Genomic DNA, 15,255 nt, shown 5'->3' on the forward strand with positions numbered 1-15,255 from the left:
GGAACAGGATTTGCATATTCTGGGACCGTGTCGTCCAAGTAGGACGAGATGAAAATATCAGCTGCGGACGGTTTGTGACGTAGCTTGGTCGGAACTAAGGGTGGCGGAAAATTACTGGATGCCTCCGGGGTCGCTTTTGGCAAGCCCTCGGCAAGAAGAGGATACATACCCTTAATGAGGGCATGCCTCTGTCTATCTGACTGTTCGGTTTTGACTCGTTCACCTATCTCGATTAGTTCCCTTTCGTGGGCTCGTTCTAAGGATTCTCTACTTAATTCTGACTTTCTGATTTCTTTTTCGGTTCTTTTATGAGATTCTTTGCGCCATAACTCGATGGCATCTTTCTGTGACTGTCTAGCTTTCTTTTTCCATAATGCTTCTTCTACTCGCATGATGCACTCGGCATCCCATGTACCCGATACGGGCCATCTATACTTTTCTTCTAACTGTTTGGTATACTCTACCCATAAATCTAGATATAATATGGCACTTATGCCATGCTTCTGATACATAAAATGACCTGGACTGTCCCTAGGCGGGACAGGATCTGCTTCTTCTAACAGACCTTTTCTAGTTCTTAACTGACGTAGTTTGGAGAACCACGGCATGACTGGACTGTAATCTGGACACAATACAATACACAATGAACACGAGAATTACACCACTCTCATACCACGACATTAAAATACATGAAGAACATTTAAAATAACAGTTCGGACAGAATACTACCTGGAATACTGAAAACAGAATACATGGATTTGCTCGAGAACAGAACTGACTAGAACAGAAACTAGATGCACTGCTGAAACAGTACGAAACTTACCGGTCTCATAAAGAGACACGTCAGGACCCGCATCCACCTGAGTGGACACTTCGTTTCGGGATCTGTGTACCACCAAACCCCACGGACCAGAGACAATTAGATTGACCCTGTCTAGATACTACCCCAGCAACGGTACTCACCGGGCAGCAAGAACGGAAGGCCTCGGACTGGACTGGACTGCTTCGACGCCGGACGGACGAACTTCGGACTTCAGTTACGGGTGGGCCTCCGGATACCTCGGACCTTGGACTCTCGGCTTGGGCTCTGGTCGGGACTCGCCGCGTTCCTCCACCGCCTCGTCTGGATGCTGGACCGCCACCTCCGTCTCCTCCGTGGGCCTGAGGGATACTTGAAGCAGAAATATCTGCACGTGGCCGGTATGGTTCCGTCACGGCTGCAGAGGGTCAGGGGGCCGGCGTGGCTTCACCGGCGCGTGGGGAAAGGGCAAGTCCCTATTCGGGCGCCATTATGTGGTATATAAATAAATAATACCGGATCTAGGTTTTACTGGACATAGCAATAACAGATAGCTCAATAAATAAGAGTCAAGATTCGAGGTAGTAGGAGTTTGCAGGTTTAATACAGCATAAGGACAGGAACAGGACAACCTGCACAGGAATAGGATGGCAGAGCCCGGCAGGGGGGACAGGGAATGAGCTGGCGTGGCCCGACAGCTGCCGGGGCTGGATCTGGGATGAGCGCGCTAACATTTAATAACAGTACACAAGCATATATACTAAAACAGTTGCATTACAATGAATACAGTAGGCGGAGCAGTGGGTGTGGTCAATAGCAGTCGCGAAAGATAAGGGTGAAAGTAGGTGTAACAGGAGGCGTATACATAGACATGTGATGTAAACGTAACAGAATATGTCATAAATGGGGCGGAAACATGGAGGGGGCTACCTAAGGAGCCGGGACCTCTAACCTAGTGGTGCGCGCAAACTGACAATGACGTGTTACTAGGAGAAGCTGGGGGCTATGAACTCCGTGCTAGGAGTAGAGACTGAAGTCTGGAGAGTCAGGGCGACATGTACCTAAACCCTATCTAGTATCTAATGTTTAGAGGACATGTTGATATAAACTAAGAGTCAGGAGGGGAGAGGCTAACAGACTCTAAGACTGGAGCATGCATTATTCTACATGTAGTGCGTGTTGAAGAATATTAAATGACCATAAATACAGTATTTCTCTTACATGGAGACGTAAAGGCTAGACTGTGACGGAAACTATTGATGCGATTCAGTAGCTTAGGAATGCAGAGAAGGAGGGCTGAACTGATAACTAGAATCATAACATATTCTTGGCAGACTCGTAGGCAGAGCCAGGCCGAGCCGGGCACTGTGAGGCAGGAAGTAAGTGAAGGGTCGAGGATACAGGTGGGGGTTGTATCGCTCCTCAGCGAGGGTTCAGGAGACAGGAGCTGAATCTGGTGTCCGGGCCCTTTTGAGGCCTAGAAACGGGGACTTTACAATGAAATAACGTGCACACTGAGAAACGTGGCAACGTAACTTTACATAGGCCTAATATTCGTAGTATTCACGAGAACTGGAAACTGGCATACTAGAGATGGACACAACTGTAATTGCGTCTTTAATCGAACATGGGGGATACACATGCATATTAATCATGCACACATAACATAAGATGGGGAACACGTAGGGGCACAGAACATGGCAAAATTTACTTTTCCACAGGACAATAGCGACCCCTTCCTTGCAATGCAATAGGTCTCGCACTAATGAGAGTTTGAGCTGTTGGCATTTAAACTGACAATGCCTTTTATTTATGTGCTAATTTTCAAAATAGATGAGATAAATAAAAGGAACTGTCATTTACAATGCCAATAGCTTAAATTCTTGCAAATGTGAGACCTATTGCATTGTGGGTGCTTCTTCTGTTAGGGGTAGAGAGTAAGACTGACAGATACAGAGATAAAAGAACAAGAGTTAGAGGTGTGAGGGGAAGTGACAGAGGCACAGAAAACGGGAACGGAGAGAGGGAAAGCAGCACAACAGAAAAAAAGGCATGAAAATGAAAGGAAGAATGAAGGAAAAAGAAAAAGCAAGGAAGCAAATGTAAAGGGGGCTTAAACAAAGATGTTGGTGAGAGTTGGGAGCAATATAGTATTACCTCACTACGGAATTAATTTCCAAGTGCAGTTCTGACAACATATATAAGTGAGAATCTCATTCCCTACAGGCAACCACTTTTGAGAATCGCCACCTGTATTTTGATGAAACTAAGATAAAAACAAATCTGAAATGTACACTTAATAACTCTTTCTTCCCCCTGTAAGTGAGTAACAATAGGACAGCACCACACCCAAAAAAAGCATGACCCACGAAAGACGTGAAATAATGGTAAGCAGAGAATATGTGCGCATGATTTGTCTATACCACTCTTAGCGACAAAAGCATGTGTTTCGCATGAGGAGTTGTATCGTTATAGAGTTTTTCTAAACCCATTTTAACCAACCACACATAGAACAAGGAGTAGAGGTCAACAATATTATTATAGGACAACACCTCCACTACATAGTAACTGCTCAATACTGTGTTACATTGGGAAGCTATCCTGAACTAGGCATGGTAGAGTCCTGATCCTAGGATGGATATAGGCAAAGGAACACTATGCAGCCCATGGATAATTAGATTGGGGCAGGAGATTTTGTTACAGTATGATATGGTATACACATGGATCCATCTTTAACCTTGTTGATGCACCCTTTGTCTCTTAGGTACTTCCATAGACAGAAGACCAAGACAGGTGAGAGACTTATATCTCGTGTATGTGTATGGTATGCATGCGTAGCAAGGCAGGGATACTTCAAATAGCCCTGACAAAGGCCCCAAAACCAATACAGGCTCTTAGTGAGGGGCGAAAAATGTTGGCATTTTAAAAAGGAAGGTTAATTGAACAACTAGATTCAACAAAACCCTAAATAAACTTTTGTATCCATACATCAGGTACCCTGCTAATAAAGGAATTATTTGGGTATTCCTGTAGGTATTTTTAACTCTCCACTTTTCTTCTGGATCCCTGCTCATCCGGTCAAATTTTATCTAGGATCTCCCATTCTTTGGGTTGGATCTTCCCTGGTGGTACCACCCTACCAGGGTGTGGATAGGTGGCAATGATGAAGAATGTCACAATAAAGTGAGTGAAGTGTCTACTCCAATATCTTTTGATACCCAAAAGTTGTCAGTCTCTCTTTGTGTAGCAGACAGGTTCTCTACTGTGCCCCTTGAATTTGACAGACTCCCCCACCCCCCCTTCGAAACTGGGTTCTTTCCTCCACCCAAGCCAATGCCTCTTCTGGTGTCTTGAAGAATTGGGATATTTCTTGGAAGACGACTTTGAATCTAGGTAGAAAAGGCAACATATATTTAAGTTCAAGAGTCCGCAGCTTCATTTTCATTTAATCAAAGGGTTTCCACTGTTGTTGGACATTCTTGTGTGGTCCAGGAGTATCATTATTATTATTGGTGTCATAGAGAATTAGCCTCTCAGAGGAACTCTACCATGGGGGATTATTACTTGTGTTTACTTATCCATCTTCCCTTGGTTGATGGATCTGAGGTCATTGTCCTTAGCCATTGGTGGATTTCCGTTGGTCACTGGATCTTGTGTCTATGCAGTGCAAGGCACTGGTTTTTTGGTTGATGTATCCATCTGTTCCACAGGAGAGAGTGCAAGGTCTAGTTCTGCAAAGTTGCAGTTGCATGGCTGTAATTGGGAATTTCATGCTCCCATCCATCCACACTATGTCTTTTCATCTTCCTTTGCTTCTACTGGATCAGATCTCGTGTCCCAGCTTTCTTACCCTCCTATCCTAGAGGGCAGCATGAGAAGCCAGGCCTCAGGCGTTTTCCTCTTGTTCCCTTTTTCCATAGTAGGAATTGAGGATGCTAGGCTCAGCCTCTATGTTGGAAGCAAGGGCCAACTCACTACTCAATTCTGAATTCCGTGGGTTGGTGGAGTGCCCAAAAAGTTACAAAATATTGCATCAACGTTTTCAGGTGCTAGGTTAGCCCCTTATTGCTGGCTATTCCTATTACCTCCACTCAGCGGCCCATTTCCCAGACAGCAGATAGGGGGCCGGTAGAAGGGTTGCAGTGCAGAGGTTACAATACTGTTATTTCCCCTTCTGAAGATCTGCTCCTCCAGGACCTCTCAACCACACACCTTACGCAAGTGTCTGCCCCCAGTGCTTCTCCGCCCGTCTAGGCAGCCCATCCGATGTTTATGTTCCTAGGGCCGTTTAACAATCTTGACAGCTGGAGTCCAGGCAGCCTGTCGCGGCTAATCAAACTTCCCTCAAGCCTCACAGGCCTGGCCCATTTGCTTACCTCAGTAGGGGGATTTTCAGCTCTAAGATGTGGCTAGGCCCAGCCAGATGACTTGTGTTATTCTCTTTTCATCCGGGCCATAATTCAGCCTAGAAGTACATCTCTTAGTCCACCACTACAGTCAGTCTCAGTGTCAGTGCTCATTGCAGCTGGTCTTTCACTCTCCAATGTCGGCCATGCCCAACTGCTGCACTCAAGGGGAGCAGAGTAGTCATGCAGGCCTGCGGGGGTGAGCCTTTTCAGGGGCCCACCGGTGCAGGGGTTTGCCCTTCTTGGCGCACTGGTCCTTTAGACTGACAAAATAGAGATTGGCACGGAAGCTGTAATATTAAAGAGATCGTTTATTAGGACTCATGAGTGGAGCTACATCGATACATAACCCTCAGGCAATGTATGAGGCAGCACATGGAGTACAGAAACCATGGGCCTTTTATACTGTGATATTTGCAGTGTAAGCATGGAGGTTCAAAAAGAGGCAGTACAAGTGTACACACAAATAGCTAGTTACATATACGGATACATGAAAATCACTTAGTCAACAGTGGGAGAAGTTACAGAACTGCTGACATCAGTTAAAATAGCCTGACAGTTAAATCTGTAACAGGTGCATTCTAGCAGCAACAGGCCTTTCTGAGCATGTGCAGTGCTCAGACTCAGTGCTGAAGGAGTTAACTATAGATGATGACTCAGGCGAAATAGAGAAGCAGGCAACAGCAAAGACTATGAAGCACATGCCAAACACATGGCTAACTAAAATGGATGCCACATACAAAATGGCTTCAGCTCATGCTAACAGCGATCTCTGCCAGTTTCCACAGGCCGATCTATCCCACATTTGTTGCCATTTTACACTTCTGCATACCAAGTCTGTCGCACACCCTAGAGTTGCAGATCACAGTTAAGGGCTCTTATGTCCTCTGTGAGCTCTTTTTACAGACTCTTGATTTGGGCTTCAATGTGGAGGCTCCTGCAATAAGTGTCAAAGCCCTTTCAGATGCTTGACTGCGAATATATCTTCAGGATTATTCGTGGGACAGACGGAGCTTGCATTGCTCGTGTCTAGTCAGCTATCTTGCTAGTCACGTCCCCGTCCCTCGATATTGTTGTGACAATATTCTGTCCCGTCCATATTTGGAATATTCTAAGCCTACATCATCGCAGCCGCCTACAACTCATCAAAATAAGTAATACTGATTAAGGTTATTAGTATAATTCAGGGGAGAAAGGGCCCATTTGCATTTCGCATATTGTGCTTCCAGCCGTCGTATTTGGAATATTTTGGACGAGCTGTCATCTACGGAAAGTTTATGTAGGCTTTGAAAAAGCAAATATCTGCCAAGCGTGACCATGATGTAAGATTTAATTTTCAAAGGATACTTTGTATTATTTACCCACTTGGGAGGTTAAGTATTCGCTTTAAGCAAGCATTTTCCACAGAGTCTAAAATATTACTAATTTGCAGACACAATATTTTCAAATCTTAAAGTGCCATTGGTGGAATCTTACATACAATGACCTTAAGAAGTGCGGCAAACGGCACACCCTTCCCCCCATAGAAGTGATTACATTCTACCAGAAAACTTGTCTACTGCATGAAAGGCTGTGTGAAAATCAACAAAACAACAGTATAGCCTCTGATTTATTTCTAAGGATTTTCTTATGATTGCCTGAAGGGCAAAACACTGTGTCCAGCCCAAAAGCCCCCCTTGTCAAATTGTAATAGCTTATTATCAGCAATCCATTCCTCTATTTGAATTTTAAACATTTAAGAAATCTTCTCAGATACACCTAGACGATTCGCTAATCTGTAATTTGGTGGGATTTTCTGTCCCCCTTTTGTCAGGATTGGTTTTATTATAGAGTCCCTACAAGATTTGGGGATAAATCAAGTTTTGGCTATGCATTAAGATAATAACTGAATATTATCTGCTTATCAATTATTATGTAATTGTATTGTTATCAGTCGAATAGTATCTTGGCTGGCAGCTCTACCTAATCTTAATGATGCAACGGTGTCCTTTATCCACTTTGCTGAAAATAAATGTATTATTTCATTGTCAGCTGTATACGATTTTTCGATCAATTTTGAAAAGGGGAGACCAAATAAACTGTTTACATGAGGGACCCATTCTTCTTCAGCTATCATATATGGCAGAGCTATAGCGTTTCAATCAAAAATTGTATTTACTAAAACCCCAACATTTTTTGATTCCTCGGTGTATTACTTCCAACATTTAATTCTAGGGTTAATAAAAAAAGGTCTATTTTTTGTTCCTAATAAAACTATTTATTTAAACATAGTTTTTATTGACGTACCTGGATAGTAATTCCATATTCCGCGTCATGTGGTTTAGACACAGTCATTATGTTCAAAATATAAATCGCAATTTCTGCGAGTGATCTGTGGAACCAGCAATATAAGTATTCCATGTACAGTTTTATCAAATAAACAAACAAGGTAAATCTGTAAATTCTTAAAGTCTCACATCCACCCCATCTCATCCGTCCGATGCACTAGGATGATTGTATTCATGTATTGCATCCAAATGGTAATGTTTGTCAGTGTCAAGCACTCATTTTCATGGTTAATAAGTAAGGGCCATATGTATCAACATATTTCCCCATAGACACAGAGTGGGCAAAACCCTTTGATACATCTGGCCCTAATTAAGTGTACCAAAGAGGTCCACCATTGTGATAGCCTAGTCTGCTCAATACATACTATATTGAAAATGACCAAGTCTACGTCAGGGTCAGATCACGGCGGATGGATATCGTCTTTATTGATGTCGTTGAAGTGCTCCAAGAGCATGTCCCATGTCTGGGCGATTAAATAGTTTTTTCAGGCCCACTTCCTATTCGTAATCACACTCTTATACTTCCTGTGGCTTCCTGTGGCACATTTGTATTTCTTCTAACTTAATACCCCTAGAACTTCTGCTATATACATATTGCATTTTAGGAATGGTTTTTGTACTCTACATTCATGAGCACACAAATGCTGAGATATGGCACACCGTTCATTATTACAATATTAGTCATATTTATTGTAATTTGGAAACATGCAAGTGCATTACCACTTAAGTAGGCAAACCATGTTGATTCATCCCATTAAAGGGAGAAGTCAGAGTGTAAGTCGTGGCTTGAAACTCGGCAAGTAACTGTAATTGCCTAGGGTCTAGTCTAGTTTTGTATCCTCTGGCATAGCTCATGTGTAACAACAATACCATATGTTGTGTGGATGCTTCCTTCAGCAGCAATGATCCCTGTAATACCCCATGATCACTTTGCTCATGTTTCAAGACATTAAAATCACAAATATAGCTAAAATCCCCAAACGGAACTGACACATAATCAATTGGGCAGCTGTGGGCGCCTAAACCAAATGTTTTTACCACCAGGCAATACAACAGAAAGTGACGACTTAGACTAACAAGACCATTTCTTGCCAGCAGTAACACGAAAAGGCTGATTCCTTTCTAGGATACACAGCCGGAACCATGTCAATAGGGATATTGTACAATCCAAGAAGAGCATTTAATACTTAGTCGGATTTTGTGAGAACACATTTTATGTTGATATCTCCGGCAGTGATCAAGATAGAGGCAGGGTATTCTAATCGTAGATTAGTAATTATAATTTCAAAACTGTCCAAAAGGTCAATCAAGGTGGATTTTATCTCCTTATGTAAATAGAAACTCAATAAAATTAAAGGTGCAGTTTGATCTCGGTCTATTAGCACTTCTAAAACAGTTACTTGAGCACACCCTGTTTCCAGAATTAACTAGTGTTCCTAAATTACTAACTGTCCTTGTGGTTATGAAAGCAAGAAAACCTCCAGATAGCCAACTCTTCGCCTCTAATCTGCACTGACTTCCAAAAAGACGTAAAAGGCATCAACATTCAGGTTCTCACAAAACCAAGGGCCTGATTCTGACTTTGGCGGTGTGGGAGCGGGCTGCCAAGCCAGCGCCCTGCTCCCACACCGTCAAAGTCAACGCTGCCCGCCCACCAGATTACTAGTCATTTCATGGTCTGGCGGGCGGGCGGGCAGCGCAGTGGTCCGGTGGCGGCACAGTTCTAAGGCTCATATTTGAGCCTTTGAACTGCAGCGCCGAAGAATCAGCACAGCAAGTTCCTACATGGCATGGACTGTGTGTGCTGTCCATGCTGTGGAAAAACGGGGGTGCCCTAACACAGGGGGGCACAATGTGTGCCCCTTTGCATGTATCCCCAGGCCCTGAGGCAACAAGGGGCACTATAGGGCCCCCTTAGTTTCTCACTGCCAGCATTTTCATGGCGTGAGCACCGCCATGAGACCGCTGGGAGTGAGGTAACTAGTAATATGTTTGGCTGAGCCGCAGTGGCACCACAAGCATATTGCAGCCTCAGAGTGCTGTGGGATCACAGATACCCGGCGGTTACGGCGGTCTGAGGTTCCGTGGTTTTCGGGACCGGACTCCATTTTGTTTTGCGTTGTTCGAGACGCCATTTTGTGTTGCCCTCACGTAGGCCGTAGTGGTAAACGAACGAACGAAGTTGCATGGGCCTCGTTGTCCATGTAAAGTTTAACGTGGGCCTTTTCGACTTGCGAGTGAACTGCAAGACGTTGACCCCTTCACCTGGAATTGACCCTTGTGTGAAACTAGTTTTCGTTAGCTGATAGTAATCTAGAAATCCAAACATTGTTCAGGATATCATTAGCGGTTAGTTTCTTGCACATATCTTATCCTACACTACATCTGATTTGCTCTTTCCTTTATGTCTTTTCATTACATGGGTAGTGCTTTCAATTATGGGTTTGTCCAGCTTTTGGTAATCGAATTTGGGACAGTCCTAATAATTAACTTGTGGGGTTGGTACAATGTAAAGTGAGCTTTTTGGAATGTGATAATGTATAGAAATGTGTTTCTATTGGTCAGAATTTGCCGCAATGGGTGTGCATTTGTAATGGGTTGAAATTGTGCATAAAAGTGGTGTCTTGCTCTACAAAAATTGAATAGGTTCTTGAGTTGTACACCGTGTTGTATTGCTTGGTTCACTGTTACTAGCTGCAGCTAATAAATGTGACCTCTGATGCCACCTAGAAGTATTCCGTGTCTCTGTAGTCTAGGACAGGTGGAACTCGAAGACATCGGGTGTGTCCCTGGCACCGCCGGTTCTGAAAAAGACCTGGTTCTTTAGTTGGTGCCCTCATGGGGCAACTTCAGCGGTACCGGTTCAAGCCCGAGGATCGTGAGGAGCCACGTGAGGAAATTCTGGAGGAAGGCCGCCACTTCATCGACCCCTGCATGTCGACGTGGACCAAAGGTGTTTGCTGCGAGGCTTCCCGCTTTCCGGCGGCTACGAAGGACTGCTGCCCTGTCTTGGACCCTCGATAGATCCTTTGTAGAGCGAGATGATAGACGGTCTTCTGGTGGCGTGACAGATATTTTTGGTTAAGTATAAGTGGGTCGCTCCCACGAATTTGTTTGGTTCTTTGTTTGGTTCTTGGTTCTTGGTTGATTCGGCTGCTGCAGCAATCGAAGCCGAGGGGCTCGTATATTTGCGAGAGTATCGATAGCCGATAACCCCTTGAAGTTGGAAGCTTTATTAGTGAGCTATAAGATGCCTGGTCTTAGCAAACTTAGAAAATGGTTTAGTTGTGGTTGCAACAAGGATTCCCGACTAGAGGACTCGTGTCCGATACCTCCGGTTGGAACTCCGACTTATGAGCTCTATTCAAAACACGGAGTGGGTCCTATTACTTATAACGAAGTATGGGTCCGCTATACTAGGAAGGATGGTGTCTTAAGATGGCCCCAACATGGTAGTTTCAACTCAAATATTTTAGATAATCTGGAAGTTGCGTTATTGAAGAAGAAAGCCTGGCCGGCAATGTTTGACTCTTTCCGCCTTTGGCGAAAGGAAGCCAAACAGAGAGAAATTAAACAAGCCAAAAAAGATAGGAAAGATAAGAATATGTCAGTGCTACAAGCTGCTAGGCAGTATAGGGATGATGGAGAGGAGCGAGCGAATGAGGTTTTAGATAGGCAGCGTTGCATGGCCATAGATAAATGTTATCTGGCCTTGCCGTCTCCTCCTCCGAAAACGATTGAAGATCTTGAAAAAGATCCTTTGATCTCTCTTCTGTTGAGATTGCCACCTCCTTATGTGCAGGGTGCTACTGCACCTCTATTACCCCCGGTTGTTCCACCCTTTGTTGTTCAACCTCCTGCTGTTGTTCAGCCACCTGGTACTCCACAGATGGTTTTACCTCCTCCTGCGCAACCCGCTCTAGGGTCGCCAGCTTTACTACCAGCTTTGCCTCAGACTCCTTTGCCTTCCACTTCTGCATCTGAGACTCCTACTGTTCTTGTTCCTACACCTTCTTTGCCTCAAAATACTTATTCTCCTGTTCTTATGTCTGCTACTTCTCCTTCTATTCGAAAGCGAATGACAGAGACTGTTTCTAATCTGTTGTCTCCATTGTTTGGGTCACTGAATATGACCCCTGTTTTGGAACGTAAGCAGAGTCGTAGTCAGCTTCCCAGTTCCGAGGAACGGGCTGTGTTGGATTTTTTGGCTCGTAAATGGATTATAAATGCCTCAAAGTATAGTTTGCCAGCGGTTATGGATGTTTTCTTTCAGTGGGAACCGCCTAAGCAAAGGTATATTTTCGATGTGATGTGTATGTTTCTGCGTCAGGAATGGGAAGATAATGATTTGGGTTTGATTCCGCAGGAACTACTTGATGTTCAGTCGGATTTTGCTAAAGGGATGATAGTGGAATCTGATATTACAGACGCCGTAGAGACGATACTGGCTTTTAGGTCTAGACTTCCGCCTCAGACATTGTACGAAACTGATTCCTCTGTTAGAAGAAAAGCGACACAGTATCCCATGAGAGAAGTTCCTCCTGTATGGAAGGAAGCAGTTCAGGCTAATGTAAATCAGGGTATTGTTGCCGCTCCGGCACACTTTCAGCGAGTATGGGTACATGTCCCTTGGAAGAGAGCAGAGGTCTTGGCTCTTAAGCAGACCTTACCTGACCCTCGTAAGAATCCTGCTGGTTATTACAAGGAGTTGTCTCAGACAGTTGAAGTGTGTATTATGAATTTAGCTGACATCGATATGTTGATGGGTAATGTAGTTCCGCAACCTTTGTGGGCGAAGATTCGTCATGAGAATCATGCGCAAGAGTTAGGAGATGCTTGGGCGAATATTGTTGCTGCAGATGCTAGACAAGAGGGAGGTGCTAAACCTGAACCTTTAGTTTCAGAATTGCCAGGTAGAATTATTAATTTGATGAAAACGATGATGCCTGCGTTGCGAGTGAATTGGGATAAGTTAGCAGCATGCAAGCAGAAGAAAGACGAGAGCGTGTCTCATTTCTTTACTAGGTTTGAAGAGACGTTTATCGATCATAGTGGTCAGGATATGAGTACGGAAGGTGGTCAAAGGTTGTTTGTGGACAAATTTGTCTTTAATTTACTTCCCGAACTTTCTAATAAGTTGAAGGACTCTGAGAGTTCATGGGCTGTTTCTTTGTCGGCCCAGATATTGGCTACTGCCCAATATTATGAGAACAGGGATAAAGATGAGAAGGATAAAGCGGAGAAGAAAACGAAAGATTTAAAGACGAAAGTTCTTTTACAGCAAGCTTATCCGCCCCGTCAGAATCAGCCGCAGTTTCAGCAACCTCCGCAATTTCAGAGATTATTACAGAAGCCTGAGCCTTATGTTCAGCGATTCTTTCCTGGTCCTAATCAGTGTGCTTATTGTAGAGAGGAAGGTCATTTCAAGAATAATTGCCCGGCTTTGTTACAGCGTGCGAATGATGTGTCTGGTCAGAGAGGTCATGGTGGTTTTCAACAAGTCTCTAGGGGTAGGGGACGTGGTGTGATCCCCCAGAATGAGCGTTCCTCTTCCCCACAGAATTCTGTGAATTATTTTGACAGACAGAATGCTCCGAGTGGACAGTCTGCCCAGTACTATGTTGAGGATTATTATGTCGAAGGTGAGAGTTCTGGTTATAATGATAGCTAGGAGAGCCATGGGCAAAGAGAGGGAGTAGTGCCAGTTCCAGTAGACCAGAGTGGACCTTATGTTGAAGTGATTACATCAGGTGTGGTAGAGCCTTTCCTTTTGGATACTGGTGCGACGAAGAGTTCTATTATGCATTCTAAACTCCCTGGCGCACCTTTGTCTGGCTTGACCAATGTTTCCGTAGGATTTTCAGACGCCCCAGTTCATAAGCCGGTTTCTAGTCCTTTGTCCCTTTCCATTGGCCCTTGTGAATTGGAAGCTCCACTTATTCTAACGACTGGTTGTAATGAGAATCTGTTGGGTTTGGACTTGCTGAAAAGATTGTATGCGACATTACATTGTTCTCCTTCAGGAGTACAACTTACCCTTGGTAAGAAAGTGATTTCTCCAATGTATTTGTCTAAGGATTGCTTGCCACTGGAATTGCGTTCGCTTCCTGATACGCTTTGGGCTACAGGTCCAAATGGCCTTTTACAGATTCCACCGTATGTTGTTACGCTCAAATCGAATGCTAAGCTACCTCGTATTCCACAATATAAAATATCGAGCGATGGTGAAAGAGCGCTTTTGGCGATTGTCCATGATCTGGTTGAGAAGGGTGTAGTTGAAGAAACGAGAGGAAATGTGTGTAATAGCCGGTTTTGCCTGTCCTTAAGCGTACTGATGCTTCTAAGCCACATGTGTATAGGTTTGTGATCGAACTTCGAGAGGTAAACAAGATTGTCGTGCCACAGTTTCCTGTGGTTCCCGATATCACTGCTTTGTTGACTCTGATCCCAGCTTCGGCAGCTTGGTTTTCTGTGATCGATCTAAAGAATGCTTTCTTTAGCATTCCGATTGCTGAGGAGAGTAGAGATATTTTTGGTTTCTCATTAGGAGGCCGAAGCTTCCGGTTTAAGAGAGCTCCCCAAGGTTATTGTGAAAGTCCCTCAATCTATAGCCAAGCGTTGAAAACTCAGCTTGATGGTTTTGTGCTACCTGTTGGTTCTACTCTTATTCAGTATGTCGATGATTTGTTGATTACTGCTGATGACGAAAAGATCTGTAAAGAGGCTACTCTTTCATTGTTGCGGTATTTGTCTGACCTTCATCATAAAGTGTCACCTTCAAAGTTGCAATATTGTCGCCAAGAAGTAACCTACTTAGGTCATCTCTTGTCGCAGGAGGGAAGGCGATTAATCCCAGAACGAATTCAAGCGATTGCGCAAATGAGTGTGCCAGCTACACAGAGAGAAGTTCGTGCTTTTTTGGGTATTACTTCGTATTGTAGACAATGGATTCCAAATTTTTCTCTTCTTGCGAAACCTCTGTCAGCATTGACTCTGAAAGATACTCCGTATCCTCTTCCTTGGTCTGACAAATGTCAGAAAAGTTTTTCTGAATTACGTGATGCATTGTGTTCGGCTCCTGTGTTGGGTACTCCAGACTACAGCAAGCCTTTCACGTTGTACGTGCACGAGAGAGAAGGTTGTGCGTTGTCAGTATTGACACAACCTTTTGGGGACAAGCAGCGTCCATGTGCGTATTTTTCAGCGACGTTAGATCCAGTTGCTAAAGCATTGCCGAGTTGTTTGAGAGCTACAGCGGCAGCTGCGGTTTCGATCCGACAGTCTCCTGGTTTGGTACTGGATAACAGGTTGATTGTGATGGTTCCACATGCAGTGGATACCTTATTAAACAGGACCAAGACTCAGCACCTTACTAGTGCACGTCTTTCAGGTTACGAGTTGACACTGTTGGCTAGCCATGTTCATAATAAAAGATGTATTGTGTTGAATCCAGCTACGCTGTTGCCGATCTCTACAGAGACGGAGGCTCAAGAACAGCATGATTGTTTTCTTCGTACAGAGGAAGAAACGAAAGCTAGAGTGGATCTGAGGGATACTCCTTTTGAGAATGTTGATGGTACGTTGTGGGTTGATGGTTCGTGTTTTAAGCTTCCGAATGGTGAAACGACTGCAGCATAAGCTATCACAACCTTCTAATTTCTAATTTAAAACATTTATACAGCGCAGCGTGCACCTTACGGTTTCTTGGCGCTAGTGGTCAGTT

Source organism: Lissotriton helveticus, chromosome 9, assembly GCF_964261635.1.
Source record: "Lissotriton helveticus chromosome 9, aLisHel1.1, whole genome shotgun sequence".
Classification (NCBI taxonomy): Eukaryota; Metazoa; Chordata; class Amphibia; order Caudata; family Salamandridae; genus Lissotriton; species Lissotriton helveticus.